The sequence below is a fragment of the Acyrthosiphon pisum genome, chromosome A1, assembly GCF_005508785.2.
Source record: "Acyrthosiphon pisum isolate AL4f chromosome A1, pea_aphid_22Mar2018_4r6ur, whole genome shotgun sequence".
NCBI lineage: Eukaryota > Metazoa > Arthropoda > Insecta > Hemiptera > Aphididae > Acyrthosiphon > Acyrthosiphon pisum.
In genome coordinates, this window is record NC_042494.1 from 41,318,580 (window position 1) to 41,336,655 (window position 18,076).

An 18,076-nucleotide genomic window follows, 5' to 3' on the forward strand; every position below is an offset into this window, starting at 1 on the left:
TTAATAATTGATGTAAAAAAAATCAAGCTTAATATATTCCTGAAAATGCCAAAAATATTTTTAGCAGTTATTATTTTATACGATCTTTTTTTTTAGTTGAAAAATATTTTTAATATTTTTAAAAATTGTTATAAATTGTAATACAATAATTTTCTTTAATATCCAACACTGATATTGAGGTAAACTAGCCCCCTCCATATAAATTATGCAATATTATAATTGAGAAAATAACTATTAATTTTATAATTTTTTTAATAATCATAAAAAAACACTGGTGAACTTGTTTCTTCTGTATAGTAGGTTCCGAGAGTAGGTAATATACCTAGTTAATTGAATGAGGTAATGAGTAGGCTGTAATGAATGAGTTTGAAATTTGAATCAATGATAAATCATAATAGGTATAAAAAAACCAATTCGAACCATTTCGAGAACAGATGGACCAGTCAATGTCTAAGGATAACTATTTACATTATTATACATGTATTACATTTTTATAATTAGTAATTACTTAATTCGCTGTGTTGAACTCATTTTTGCTAATTGAAATACATATATCCAAATGGCCCTATAGAATAGTGTAAACAGGGCCAAGGTACAAATACCTAGTCAATAATTTAAAATTAGTCTAAATATTTGGAATATATATATATTATGTTCTATAGAATTAGAAAATGATGTAATATTAGGTACCTAATAATATAGTAATGGCGGAAAATTTGAAGTATCTACGATTTATATTTTTGAATTATAGCGAGATAACTAACAAGTATTTAACAGTGTTTGGATAAAAATTTGGTGGTAACCTGGCTATCTAAACTTATAAATTAAAAATAATCATAACAAAAAAGTTAAAATAAAATTATAATTTCACGATATCATAAAATATTGACGTACCCTTGAAATGTGGTACCTAAGCCTCCTATATATCAAATAAGCTCCCCCCTGATTGCACATGGAATCGAAGCCCCCGCTCACATTGGTTTTAATAATGTTAGCCCCGCTGAAATTGTAATGGATTCCACCTATAGGGTGCCCCCCTAAACCCGTGGCGTATTTAGTATTTTTTGTAGGGGGCGGATGACGAGAATTTTAGCTTACAGATTACGATGTAATAATTATAATATAATAATAGACATGTATTTAAAGAGCCATGGGGGTGGATTTGTCCACATATCCACCCCCGTAAATACGCCCCTGCAGCCCTAAACATTTCCCCATTGGTGCTGGATATGTAAGCTATGAAATAATTTTGATTGTTATGACTTATGAAGGATTGAAATCGCGTATTATGGTTTCAACTGTTTCAAGGCCTATAATAAAGTACCTTTGGGGGACGGATTGGCCGAGCGACGCGCACCGACGTCGGTTCAAAACCTCGGCCGCGGGCGGCATTTTTGTTTGGGCAAGTCACGGTGTCCGGAGAGAAGTGCCGCCATTCTTCACCCGAGCATGGCACATACCTATAATGGGTGACCACAAAAAAATCTGCCAAACTAACAAACACACGTCGTGTTTAACCCTACAGTACCCTCCCTCACAGTTAAAAACCACCCAATGGCCTAAGTAACCGCGGGCTAATAAAAAAAATAATAATAATAATAATAAAAATAAAGTACCTATACGGCTATACCAAATAGGATTGTTTTTTTGTTTTTAAGTTTAGATTTGCGTCCACAAACATCAGTTACAAGAAACAATACACTTACAAATAATTGCTTGGAAAACCATACATGCAGTATGCATGTCATTATTGTTGGGTTATAACTTATAGATTCCATTCAATCAGAGCTTAACAACATACATCTTACACATTTTGACACACATGCAGATGTTGTTACAAGAAGTATTTGATAAAATACATTTATAAATATCATAGTAATTTTAGCTTTCCATTTGATAATAATATAATATTATAATGTATGTTTAATAAATTAATATCAATTGCTTTCAAAAATAATTTTTCAATGTAATGAAAATGTATGGTAATTATTAATCTTATTTCTTATATTCTTACTTAACCAACAATATTATAGGGGAGGGCAGATTTAAACATCAAACCCCCACCCCTAACTACACTACTGGGTAATCCGTCACAATTTCATTATTCAATGTGACTGGAATGAATTGGAAATATTTAATTTGATTGCTAAACATATATAAATATATAAATATTTGATATACTTTATAGAATATTTATATTATAACGACTCATTAATATTTGTTGGAATTACGTTATACAATGTAACTATAGAATTATAATTATTTATAATGATATAAAAATTTTACGTTACCTATACGGTTGTCTGTTACTCGTTTATTGTGAACCATAGTATACTGTGGGGAAATTACAATACCTATCTATCGGGTAAATATTAATAACTCACCGATAAAAACCATTACATAAATGACGAACAATTGTATCTAATTTTAAATTAATATTTAATTGAAAAGTTTAAAATATATTAAAAGTGTATGTTTGAATCAATCATTATTATAATCAGTACACAATTATTGCCCAAAAAACCAAATAATGAATCAAGAATTTTTAATATTTTAGAGAAACGCAAATAAAAATGAATAGGTCTACTTTTACATAGCTATGTACATAATTACTAAATAATATAAGTAATATTATTTATGTAATTAAATCAATAACATTAGTCAATACCAACATGTAAACATGTTTGGGTCACAGTATTTATGTAGAGTAAAGACTATAATGAAAACTATGCAAATCTATTAAGATTGCCATTACAACTCATTGTCACTATACAATAAACATTGACCTGATTTTGACCATTTTAAAGGGACAATATAGTTAATAACAAGACGTCACGTTATCATTCTATTTCAACGAGAAATATTATATGGCGAGGAGACATTTCCAACGCAATTGGCTTATTAAATTCAATGTAAGTAGTAAATACTGTATAAAAGAATTGTACAACAAACATTTTATAAATAATACATTTAAAATGTTTAAAGCTTTAAACGTAATTCGAATTATTGGAGATTTGACTCCGCGAATAAAAAATAATATCAGCGTACGAAAAAAAAAATATGCTATTATAATAAATGTACTAGATATATTACACATTAATTAATATTATAATAATTATAAAAACAATATTGACTTATATTAATGTATATTACAATATATTCTTTTACGTGTTAACTGTTAGGCCCCAAGTCACAGAATGATAACGGTTAAAATTGCACTCATTAACGAGTAACGACGAACAAATTGTCAACTAATGCATGGCGTGTGCACTTGGCCAGTGTTATGGCATTATTGGCATTGTGAGCGTGGATTCGAGTAGAACATTACAATATAATATTGTTATGGTTTGATCAAACACAATTGCGTCATAGATTTAATTAATACACACTGATCGTGGAAAAAAGAACGACATGTAATTAATGTTAAACGGTAGGTAATAATGTTTCCAAACTGATTGCGTGATTTTGATGTAATATAGTTATTAAGAGTAATTGACGACATAATATTATTATATTAACATAGTCACAATAACGACGAAACGGTGGTAGACGGTAGTCGGTGGACGTTGAAGTATAATAATATAATATACGTATGCACAATATACGCGTAGGTATATTATAATTTATAGGTAATACTTGTTCGGGTTCGATACGAAAATGAAATACTAATTAAACCATTGCCATTTACCGCGGATGTTTGTGTTTGCGACCAAAATAAACGCCTTTTAACGTGTTATAATAATAATTATTATTATTACGGTGCGTGCGTAATGTGCGTGAAATAATTAAATTAGGTTAGAATATTATATATAAAATATTATGCAGAATCCGATACAAAATCGAAACTATTTTGGGAAACTGAATAATAGTAAATACGTACACAATTAATATACTCGTATCATTGTTTGTGTTGTGCCTGGACGTCTAGTTTCCGGTGATCGACGAGTCAAAACTCAAAGGTGCGAATGCGTAATGACTGCAGAAATGCCGAAGCGGTATATTATAGTGTACCTATAGTGTCGGTCGTAAAAACGAGAAATAAATCGGAAAGACTATATTAATATTACATTTTTACAGACACCGCATTGCATATTTTTTTTACTTTTCATTTTCTTAATGGGACGTGACGAAAGGACGTCGTAGACGGGGCAAGACATTAAAATAACCAAAGAAACCGATGAACGGGCGAAAAACCCTTTTTTTTTCTCTGGCGATTTTTCTTCCGGGACAGTGATGGGTGGGTGGGTGGGTGGGTGGTTTGCGCAAGAGTGAAAGGGGCGTGGAGACGAGAGCGCGTAAAATCTCGGCAGCTGTCTGTCCAGGTGTACGCAATTATCGTTGCGCACCACGACCGGGTGATGTGTTGGTGCCATTGACGTCTGGACGCGTGGCCACGGCCGAGGGGTCGGCGGTGCAAAGGGATACGCATGCGACTGCGACGACTACGACTACGACTAAGACGACGACGTCGTCTACGGGCGAGGGGGTCACAAACATACACACGCACACTTACGCCATAATAATAATAATCACGTAACGGGTGCCGCTGCAGCTGGGACACGTTAATGGAGCTTTGCCCTGTGCCGTTGGAGTTGTCGTCTTAAAGACACGGTGACGGGGAAAGTGAAAAGGGCAAGAGTACCGTACATTATATATTATTATTATTAATATTATGCATCGTGTGTGTACTGTGAGTTCAGTGTTGTGAGGATATTAATTGTCGCGCGCACGCGCTCACGCACGCACGACACCTCTAAAATTCGTCCTTCTCTCGGTGTCGATCGCTCGCCGTCTCGCTCTGGCTGCGGTCGGCCGACGCGCAGCCGGCCCATGTTGCATAGCACGTGCCGCCCGTCGTCGGTCCCCCCAGGTCGACGAGGCTATTTATAGACACCGTAGGGTAAACAATCGGTCGGATCGACGACGACGCAGCGCCGCCGCACGCGTACATCGTACGACGCCTATGATGACGACGACACGACGATGAAGACTACCGGTGGCGCGCAGAACATATTTTTAAGACTCGATTAAGTCTGACCGTTCCGGAGACGCGACAATAGCTTTTGTCATTTTTACGATTTGTGTATGACACACCGCACTCGGTTTGAAAACCTTTAAATGAACACTAACAACATCCTTGTCCGTAGATTTTCGCTGCTCAAGACTAGAGAAAAAGAATAAAACTCAAAATGTGATATTATTGATACACAGAAAACTCGTTTAAAAATCAAAGTCCGTCCGACGTGCAGACTACCACGTACAACACACCTGCCGCATAACGCTCTGAAATGAGAATTCACTAGATTGTATTCTCGCGCCAAAATCTTAAACGTTACGAAACAACGTACCTAAGTACATTTTTTTTTGACCGTCTGTAGAACGACGCGCTAGCAGTTGGACCATTTCCAACGACCTTACTCGGACGCACACATCAACTATCAGTTTTTCTGAATAGGAAGAAACGTTGTTCCATGTTCGTATTTATAATAATATTGTTAATATTGTTAACATTGTACGAAATAAATTATGATTATTGTATAGGCATGTATTTTGTTGTTGAAATTGAAGACAATTCTCTTATCCCATTCAATTGCTTAATGCTTTAATTCAACCAGGTAAAAACTTTGGTCGTTTGCGAATCGTGTAATTTAACGCAGTTCAGTGGCATGAACTCATATGATACAGCAATAACATACTAAAAATTACAATTATATTATCTCAGGTTCAAAAAATATTTATATTTTAAATACTTAGGTAATTTAAAATTCAAAAAATGTTGTATTTCTCGTGAATGACCAATAATAATTTATTGACGTATCTAGTCAAACTATGACAGTTACATATTATTTACCTTGACATTTTTATACAAGAATTTATAATTTTGGAATTTTCTTGTGAATATAAATGGCAAACAATTAATATTTAACACATCTAGTGAAACTTGATAAACAGATTTTACCTATTTTTTTATTGCAATAGTTTTGCAAATTGCCTATAAAAGTGTAATTCGTAACAATAACGATGCGCAAACGGCCAAATGCCCGCGCAACGTGCAGATTTGTGTTCCAACAGATGAGCGATATAACTAACCTTGTATTATTAGCACGGACTACTACATAGTATTAATTACTTTATTTATTACTTATTAGCTTTAGTATTAGAATGAATTGGCCTATTATCAAACTTGAAGTTAAGAACACTATCAGCTGTGACGTTTCCTTTTTTTACGATATTTAAATTTACTCATAAGCATACTCATTTTCGTGCATAAAAATTGAAATATCGGAAAAAAGTCAACGTACAAACGCAAAGAAGTTTGGTGAACGTAAATATTCTGTTGCACGAAAGAGAAAACAAACAGTGTGCTGACAACCACTTAAAACAAAAAAATATCTCCGGCTTATTCATAAACTGTGTTACTGCCTTATCAGATAGAACTCAAACCCGAAATGTTGGTTTACGTACAACTCGACGTACTACTCGACCAACTGTCTTAGAACGCGTTGTAAAAAACCTATAATAAAAACAACATATTATAAGTAATCATCGTATTTATGATTATTTGGGAGCAATTAAAAGTATTTAAAACGCGACTGAACGTTTATATACCTTACGTTTAATATTGAGCGTTTAATATTCCACTAATCGGTAGTGATTATTTTAAATGTTTAGTGTTTTACTAATATAATTTTCATTTTCCTAGTTAATAGAAAAAAACATAAATTAAATTGCATTAGATATATTAAAATAGGTATAAAGTATAATATGGTCTAATAGATATAATTTTATGTCAATATTTTCAAATTGTACGTTGAGGTTAAAATTGGTCAATTTGTAAAAAGGTCAAATGGTTATCAAAATTGTTTCGAATATATGAAGCACAGTTATAAGATGAACGTAATAATTTTACATGAGTAAACATAACTATAGAATATTGGAATATACAATTAAATGTAAACTTGTAAATTTAATCAAAACGGTTTTCACAGGTCTATTGAATTAATTAATTTAACCTCATTAATAATAATTTATTGTTATAAAATCACGACTATTTCGTTTTGATAAATTATAATCAAATTCAGTAAATGTTTTTTTTAACTTAAGAGTTAAGACGTTAAAAATACTGTGTAACACGATTCCTGTTACACAAACATTGAATACTTATTAAGTACCTATCAGATTCAGATATATTTATATTTTATAAACTATTCCAAATTCTAAACAAATTTACCCTGGAAATGTTAATGGTTTTTGACTTTTGCATTCAATATTGTCATGATAAAATTGATTTATTGATCTCAAAATAAATTACAAGTTTGGTGTTTTTAATTAATTAAATATAATTGACAGTTAACACGTCATAATATAGCCATTTAGGTATATTATTATTTATATATTATAATACCTTTCTATTTACACTGATCGATCATATTATTTCGACGAGGAAAGTACAATGTCTTTTAACAAAGCTGAATTTACATATTTTTGTTCGTGAAATATATCTAATAGTAATTAGTAATTACTTACTTCAATAGACAATTCGGTTTATATTTTAACTGCACTCATAATAATATATTATGCAATATGCAATATGCATATTATTATTTTGTTCTTTTGGTGGTTTTTATTATGAATAAATTGAATGCGTGTCTTTTCGTTAATGTTTAGTATCTAAATAATATATTTTAGTTGTAAATAGTTAATTATTAAAATGTATTAAAGTTCTTATCTGAAAGTATAATGACGTTTATTTAACAAAGATACAGCGAAGACACCAAACTTCGGGAATCAATAACGAACATTAATAATTTTAGGATATAAATATGTACAATTGAATAGTTTGGTGGTGGGGGTGAATTTTAAATGTCTATATATATTTAAATCGTCTATAAAGGTACCAACTATTATTCAGGCACACAAAATGTATTTTAAACGATCGTAGAAATTACAATCTGTCATAATTTACTGTATCATTATTATATAGGTTCACGCTACACGTAAAACGCATATTTACTTTATATATTAAAGAGTAAAGAATAAAGATTAGGTATACATTTTGATCTGCAGATGTTATGTGAGTTGTGAGAATTCTTAAGTTTTATTATTTTACGTAGGTACTCATAACTCGTTCCAAAATTAAAATATTATAAAAAAAACAGATACCTACGTGGGATTTGTACCAAATGTTCACCTCACCTGTTAAAAGTCACTTAAATAACAAGAAATATGGACGAATAAACTTTACTATTATGGACATGATGTCAAAATATCAGAAGCATTACGAACGATATTTTCGAAAATAAATTTGGTAGGTATCATTCTAAATTTTTTTCTTATCACATTAAACATTTAATATACGAATTTTTATTAAAAAATGTTGACAACAATTTATTACCCATATCCCCCGTTTCTCTCAATAACTTCAGCCCGTGACTGTGTAAAACACATGTCGTCCACTCTTCCAATTTAAATAATTTATAAATTATTATAATTATTATTATTTATTATTAAAAATACGAAATAAACAATAAATTGTTGGGGTCGACGAGAATTTGTAAGATAATATAGGTACGTATAATATAATTCTCTCTGGTCCGTGGGAATGTAGTTGTACAACTTGCCGAAAAATGTTATCAAGAAAAATATCGTCGTAAAAATTATTGATTAAACTTCGTTGACTCATTGTTGATGTGAGGTGAGAAAAAAACCGAATATTGCCCGTTACGACTCACCATGTTAGTGGTGGAGTCACGACAATCACAACAACATGACGATGGCGTACAAAAACCTGGTACGCGATGGAAATAGTTTAGCAGCCGTTATCGTTCGTCCGACCCAGTATTTGGTGACAATAATTATATTCGATTATAATTATCGTCGTTATGGTATATACTCGTACCTCTCAATTATTAATATAATAATTATTATGATACGCGTGTGTACATTGGTACATTGGTTTTGGTTTCTATTTCTCGGCAGCAGTGATGGAATTGAAAAAAAATAAGGATGGACTCTAAAAGTTTAGTTGAATAATAAAATTAGTATTACAATGGTATGTCATTAATTCAGGGCTCGGGACTTAAAGGATTTGCTTATTTTTTGGATTGACTTAACATGTAGTAGAGTACTATGGAAGTGTATGCCGTGTTACAACACGTTCAATTATGAAATTTGAAAGTGCTTTTTTCAACGATTTCACCTACTTCATCATGTATAAGTTTTTTTTATTAAATATTTTTGCTTAAATTTAAGTTTTTGAAATGCTTATTTGAGTGCTTATAATGATGTTTTAAGCACTTATTTTAATGATTTCAAGTGCTACAAGTCCCGAACCCTGGTAATTATATTTTTTGTAAAGAAAATATTGAAAACAAATGTACCTAACTCTTTTTATCGGTTTTATTGGACTTGCCCCATATTGTTTTGAATGAATCAGAAGACAAAAATCAATAAGTACTCTTTTATTTGGAGTTACTGTCAAATTCTTTCTTATATGATTGGTATATTATAATGTGTTCACAAAAACGATGTATAATAATTATTAATTAATAATAGGTATGTTTTTTTAGTTATTTAAATAAGTTTTAATAAAATATATATTTTAATATTAGGTTATCTCAAATGTATTTAATATTTGTAAAAATACTTAGATTTCCATTACAGTGACCACTGTACAGCAGATCAACATCCACTTACCTGCTTTTTTTTTGAAATGCAAATAATAAGTATTATTATCAGTTACCACTTCTATTCTATTTCCCAACCATTGTTAAATTTAAACCAAAAATATGAATTTTGTTGGATATACTGTAAATACAATAATTACTAGGAAGAAAAGCCTAACTCCTGATCATTTACTGCCTTTTGTTCTAGTATATGGGCATAAACCTTAATTATTTCTTTTCTTAATAAATGTATGTGTTTTCAATTTTCATTGTTATTTTAGAATATATTTATATGAATTTCTAATGGGAATAATATTGTAATTTTTTTTACGGACTATATGTACAATATAGAATATCAATAGAGAAAATATTTTTCAATAGACATCAAAAATTCGATTTTTACAAAATTAATTTTAAATTTTTATCTTAGTAAAATGTGGATGTATTTTCAAATTTTTAGTGCAATACTGCAATAATTTTACTAGTTTTTTACTGCTATACAACATCCGTACCCGAGTCATGTGTAATACCAAGTGCAATACTGTGAGATGCGATCGTTGATGTGTATTATTGTGTATCATATGCATGTCATATACTCATATTATTATGTATATTGTGCGCATCTTAAAAAAAATTGAATTTCGACGCACTAGCCGGTCGCGGATAAAAAAATTGATTTTGAACAAATCTTTGCTTAATTCCGGTCCTGTAGTACACTATAGTACGTGTTCGAAAGTTTACTCGCAGTAAAAGGTACGAAAAACGGTCTAAAAATTAAGTCAATTCGGTGCGACGAGATAAACAATACGCCGCGATCTTTTCTTGGTAGGTCATTAATATTAGTCATTCATTAGTCATTACTCGTAGTCTTAAGTCATAACAGTCATAAGTCATAACTCATTTTCGTCCGTTTCGGACGGCAATCTATGCAGACTACGATGGTCGTACGCCGTTGTCTCATTATCTATCGTTGCGAATAATAACAATAACCACGTGGTGTACAACAACTAACAATGAACAAAACAACAACAAGTGACTACAATTATAGTCAATAACAAAAATGAAGACGACGCCAAACGAGATCGTTTGAAACCGGACAAATCCGCGGCCACTGCCGAATGCACACTTTTCCCTATTGAATTCCATCCGTTTTTATTTATTATTTTTCATCTCCAATGATCTACATCAACGTCGCGTTCCCCTTTCGTCCCGCCATATAGTATCGTCCAATCGCTGACGGCGTCACGTTCACTAAAGCCGAGCGCGCACGCTAGCCATTGGCGGCCTGAGAAGGGGGAGACGGCCGCGCGGCCGCTTTCCTTATATGGCAGCGTCCCCGGGACGGCGGCGTGGACGATCCGCTCGCGTCCCGATCCTTACGCAGACAAAATGCGCCGCCGTCGTCGGTTGCAGCGTTTGCCAAAACCGCAATGTGAATACCGTCCGCGCACTTGTTGCGTGACGGCGGACGTGAACGACTTCGCGGAAAAGAAGTTTTTATTACCGTACCTACACAGTACCTTTACACACCAATTCAAATATAATTACATTTTCCGACGAGCGTTTTCGCGACCATCGATGTCCGGAACACCACAAAACTTCTCCCCACACACGGCCACGGGGAGGAGGGGGGGGGGCGAAATATAAAAAAAACTGTTATTATGCTGCTCGTCGGGTCTTAAACGCACCCCGTCGACGCCTCTTCGGGGTCTCCCCCGGCCCAATGGCGACGGGCGAATAACCGAAGTGTGACGGGAGCGCGCGGGCGGCCCCAGCTGTTGTCGGAGAGAACCACCGCCGCCGCGCCGGGGACGACGACGCGTTCCTACATACGCACACACACGGCTGCATACACACGCCAGCGCGTTTATTTTTAAACATCGCGTAAATCTGAGGCCGCCGCCGTCGCCGACTTAACGACAGCACCGCCGGTGTATTGTGTTCGCTCGAGAATAATATATTATCGTCGCCGTCGTCGGGCCACCGGTGCAGCAGCTGCAGAGTCAGGCCCCTATAGCGCGCGCGCCAGCCAACTTTGTGTGTGTTCGGGGTAATCAGCACGCGAACCGTCCAGATATTGTTTTTAAGAAAATCTGCGTGTCGGCAATCCCGGTTGACGGTAATCCCGTTTCACGCGCAATAACATAACGCAGCAATGTGTGTGTGTGCGTGTGTGTGTGTGTGTGTGTGTTTGCGCGACGCAAGTCACATGCACCGACGTCCCGCCGCTGTGGTCGTTAAACGAAATTTATTGCGAAAGGGACTAAAAAAAATCCGATGAAATCTTCCGAGTCGCAGAAAGTAAAACACTACTGAACACTGCGGGCTTGATGGAGCTTCGTAGCACTTCAGAACTTTGATGAAGTTTTATCATACTACACTGCATTAAATTAACGAAGATGATAATGCTCTAAGGCATTGGGGACGCCCAATAGATTATTTTGTTAAAATTCAAAATATATTTTTATTTTAGGTCGTGTGCGGTGTGGTGCATACAATTTTAGCCAGTTTAACCCACTAAACTACTAAACAATACATTCAAGTATTAATAATTAATATAATATAATACTTAACGAAAAATAAGTTTAAACATTTGGTAATCGCGTTTAAAATTTTTTTGTGATTATCTGTATGAAAAATATTTTTTTAAATTTCAGGTTCTCTTTTATCTAGGATCTTCAAGAGGTTAGTTGATAAGACTGGCTTCTGTGTATAAACCATTGTATAAAGAGCAATATATATATTTAGTATCAAAAAAGGTGGGTAAGTGGATTTCGCTCTGCTGTACAGTAGGTTACAACTTACAAGTGGGTCACTGTATAATGGATGGTATTAAATTTGAATTCAATGATATAATATCATTGTATAAGAAAAACGATTCTGAGCGAAGACGGTATGTCAGTCTAGGTATAAGACATAATATTATATTATAGTCTATAGTATTTAAAAACAATTGACCTATAATAGGTACCTATAATAAATTCCAAATTAATCATATCATAATATCTATTAGGTACTTATAACGCGTTATACATCAACAACAAACCGTGATACTATCATAGATATATAATAGTATACTTTAGAAGTTTTAGGTATACCCACGAATAATATTATACAGTCACAACAAAATAACTAACATAGTTATTCTAGGTTTTTAATATGTAATTTCGTCCAAATTTGTTAATTTTTTCTTTTTGTTTTTCCTCGGTGCTTTTGAAAACTACTGGGAAATTTAAATTTTGACCTCCCCAATGCACCAACGATATTCACTTTCTGATCGAACAAGATACTGAAGTTGAAAATCGTAGCATTATTTCGACTACTTATCGTGTACACAGACACAAAAAAAAATAAATATAAAAAAAAAATAAAAAAAAACACCCATCATTGTAAAATCAATGCATTCATCGTTCCACTCAGAATCTAAAATAGTGCTAGTCAAATCCATATAATTTTTTCAAATAAGTTACTGAAACTACTACGAGTACTTTCCATTGACAAATTATACAATGAACAAGGTTTATGTTATATCTTTAAAACAAACTCAATTAAATATTTATAGGTACATACTAAAAATCATCCTTACAACACGATGTAAATATTTATCAAAATATCATTAATTTCATGATAAAATCTTCAAATACATGCAATATACAGGTTGGTTTTAGTCTCTATAGATATTATGATCCCTGTTGATCTAGTGTAAGTTTCGCTAGTTATTTGTATTATAAATAAACTGATAAATTGCTTTTACGATAATCTTTAGAAAAAAAAATTAAAAAATTAAAATTATAAATGTACCTATTCTACATTTAAAATCTATTAATCAATATTTCCCATCCCAAATGTTTATTATATAATATTAAATTGTTTTAAAAGATGTGTAAAAATATTTTTTTTTTCATATTCTTATTTTGAATTTGTTATTATCATACGATTTAGATAAGAACTCTTACTCTACGCGTAAGATTTTTTACCTCGGCGGAGAGCAATGCTAGATATATTTCATCTGTATGAATCTTACCTGTAAGTAATATTTAATTCTAGCAATGAATAATATTATTATTATTATTACTATTAATATTATATCGTATATTCGTTATCACGCGCGGCCTACGTCGTTGACGTCGCGCGCAAACAATTCGCACCGATTCTCTACTGGCGGTGGCGTATAATTGTTTTCGTGTAGGTCATAGAGTAATGGTGTATAGGTACACGATTGGGAATCACGTAAACGGCTATACTCGCAAGTGGCGAAACGTGACATACAAACGATTGTGGTGACGTCTAATTTTTTTATAGTAAAATCGAAGAACGATATAGCGTGGACTCAAAAGTCGAAAAAAATATTAAAAATATGCCTCTGCTGTGACGAGGTGATGGATGCCGCAATATTGTTATATACAATCTAATATTCGATTGTCGTCGTTACATAACAATAGCATAATATACAGTATAGTCGTATTGAGTATTGTTATACTGAACTTTGATTGAGTCGCCACTGCGACCACGTTCTTGTGTTTTATCACGATTCCGGTATAAAGGATTTACGTCGAGAAAGAAATAGATTTATTAAATTTATTGAACGATTAATAACGATATTATAAATTTTATTATTTCTTATAAGTTTTTAGGTACTATAACATTTTCAACATCGCATTTAATCGCAATCACAATTATTTTAACTCATCGTTTGTATCATCCGTTCAGGTGTACATAATATTAAATATTTATTTTCCACTTTGCTATTTTATCGAATGATTGAACCAGACCTTGCGCTAAGAAAATTGTAGAACTGCCCAACATTTTAGGGCCAGTTGTACTATCTCTGATTAAAGGTAACCGGAGTTTAATCGGCCGAATTTGCCCGGTTAAAAAAAATATCTGTTATCACCTGATTAACCTTAATCGAAGTTTAATCGAAGACGGTACAACCGGCCCTTAATATTTTTGTACATGTAGATTAAATACATTTGTCTCTCTCTAAATTCGCTTAACAACCACTGTTTACCAAACTATATATTGACTACACATGTAAACACTTTAAACATAACTTTATTTATTAAAATGTATTAATAATAATAACAGATTAAACATTTTTTTTTTATCTTCAGTGTCTTCGCCACTATCAATAATTTTGTTTTTACCAGATACTTCAAAGAAAACTCCACCAAAATAACATTGTTCCTTTCCTTTTCTTCTTTTAAGGACTCGATATTTCTTTTTAGACATCCAATGGTAAACTGTGTGTCTGTGTCCCTAGCATTCTAACCGTATAATGGTGGCATATTATAATTTATATTATATAAGCTCAATTGTCTGTCTCAATATTCATAGTTGAGCGTAATGGTGATTTTAATAAGTTGCTGGCACATATCAAACTTTCAACATCAGCACTATGATGTTTAGCAGCTGCCACTCTCGCCAACATGTACAAACATTTGGAAAATGTTTTGAGCCATATGTTTTTACTAGTTTAATAAATTTCATTTTTCGTAATTCAGATATAGGTATATTTTCCATTGATATCAATTCATCATACTCCTATGAAAATTCTTTTAAATCTTCGTCTGCGCCAATTAAATTATGAATATCTTTGATGCATGCTACAGAAGATAGTACAACAAATATTAAAAACCAAACAAAAAATATTAAATAAAATACATAATTAAATTAAACAATATTACATATACGAATAGTACAGAAAATTCACAATTTTTGGTACTGACCAAATTTGTTTTTAGAATTGCCCATTTTAATTTAGAACTACCCATATTGGTTAGAACTATCCATTAGCGCAAGCTCTGGATTGAACTTTACACATCTTGTCACTATATTATGTGGCATTATAGATACTATTTAATACTATATTATTGTATAAATAATGACTTTTCATTCAAAAAGCGAATAATTATTTTCCAGGAAAAAATGCGAACTACAAAAACGACGACCACATTACAACCCTTGGAGTTTGGACTTCAATCGGTTCAAATGGTTTCAATATGTTTACTTCATTATTTATTTACGTCGTTTTTATTTTTAATATTATTATTTTCATTATTTTTCATTGAACATATACAGTACTTACAATTATTATTTATTATTTTATTAATATAGATACAAATTGTACTTACAGGGGTGGACTGGGACTAAATCGTAAATGGGTAAATCGTTAAACCGGGAAACTGACATGATAGGGTCAATTATTAGTCGCGATTCCTCCAGAAATGTTCATAAAATATATAATATTATAATAAGGCTCTAAATCTTGGAGTGACTTATTTAATTTGTATTTGAAGTTCAATATTTTGAATTTCGCGTAAGAAAACAATCTCACATTTAAAAACGTATACGTTTGTAAGTACTAAATAATATGACACAAAATAACGGCTCCAATTTGTATCGGTCCTGCAGTATATAGGCGCGGGCGATTGCCACATCCAGCACCCTGGCCAGTCCACCACCGCGAGAGTGCAACACGTTCATACATTTTTAATACAGTATTGGCCGACGTATATATTATAAACAATCGATTTCTAATAAACACACCAAGTTATTATAGGGAGAATAATATTTCGCAACTTTATAATATTATTATACCTATTTCATATTACGATATTATGGTATTTTTTTTCCGTTTTCGAATTTTAATTGATTTTAAATACTCTCATCATTAAATACGTAACACAATACGCGCGTACATATCCCATGCATCAAACCTTGATAATCGCTTTCTACGCACAATCCATAGAGTTATAACTATTTAGCACAATCTCAGCAGTTATACGAGTTAATTAGTATTCGGCGTTCACCAATGATCGGCGATTACAACCGAATCGCCACGACCGTCGTCATATTATGCGTACGAGTAGCGAGTACAACGCATTTTCAGTGCACATAAGACCTGCATTTATTCATGGGTCGACGTTTGAAATTCGAACAAGTACCTATCTCATATTATATTTTATATTATGGTGTACGACCAACGTACAAATCTGATAAACGAGATATTGTAGACAATTTCCCAAGGTTCTTAACCTCGTCCGTATTGCTATGCAAATTGTTTTACGAAACGCATTTTGAGACACAAATGCGATTTGCATTTAAACGTCACCACGGTTATATCAGTAAAAAATCACAATTGTCACCATTCTAGGTGCATTTAAATTGTTCCCGAAACTTATGCAGCAATTATTATATGTGTATTTTACAATAAATATCCTCTGTACGCGCATCGCCGAAATAATACGGGCCGTTATCGAGTCGTTAGATCGCAATAATTTACAATCTTATTACGAAACGCTCATTATTGCATACAAAATATGATTTTCCAAACAAGTGAAGATTGCCGAGCAACGTTTTGACACATTATATATTTTGTTGTTGTACAGTACACCGCGGTGTATTGATAATAAAAGGGGTTTAAGCGAGCGATGGTATTCTACCTTGAACCCGTGTATTATAATAGTTTAACTATACATTCCGCAATTCTGTTATTCTTAACAGCGACGCGTGCAAGCTGTAGAAATCTGGAAACATTTATACGACCATCGGCACATCGCACACACTAAGCATAGAATTCATATTCTAGAAACACGTGATTTGACATCATGGACGTATTATACATACGTATATGTGTATGTATACATATATATGGCGGTGACGTTTTCAAATGTCGAAACATCCCGGTTAGGGTTTATATCTAAAAATACTGTATAATATAGTGAGCGGGACATAATGATTTTAAGTAAATTACACTTAGTAGCACTGTTGTACGAGTTGCACTATATTGCTCAATAATCATTATGCACTATGCCACTATTGCCATTATACCTATTATTGTCTATTGTGAACTAAACGACTTTTGAAAACACAGGTTCGATATAGGTACAAACTTACTGTATGCAAACCTCGGTTTGTTCCTTATCATATTATAATCTAATACGACGAAGAATTAGTGCCCGCGAAGAATTTAATTCAGCAATTAGTTGATGAGCAACATCTAAGTTTTTAGTCACCCAACTTTTAACACTTGTATATAAATATTATTTTACCGCTCAAATCTCCTTTAAGAAGTTTTTCTCTAACTTATTTCCAGGAACACCATAATATTATATTATTAGTATTATTATTTTTACATTATAATCAAGAATATTGTAGGAAAGATAAGGGAATGCAATAAATAAATAATAATACGACAATATGACGTGATTCAAGGAATCAAAATACGTCTGCTACCTATATAGCAAAATAATAATAGAATTATTATGGGTTTCCGTTACATACGAAACGTCTGTATTCCGTGTCTGACGTCTGCTGCAGTTGTAGGTTAATGTAATATTCAAAATTGACTAATACATTATTTAATTAATGTTGTAATAATAAACCGAATCCAAAGAAAATTATAGTTG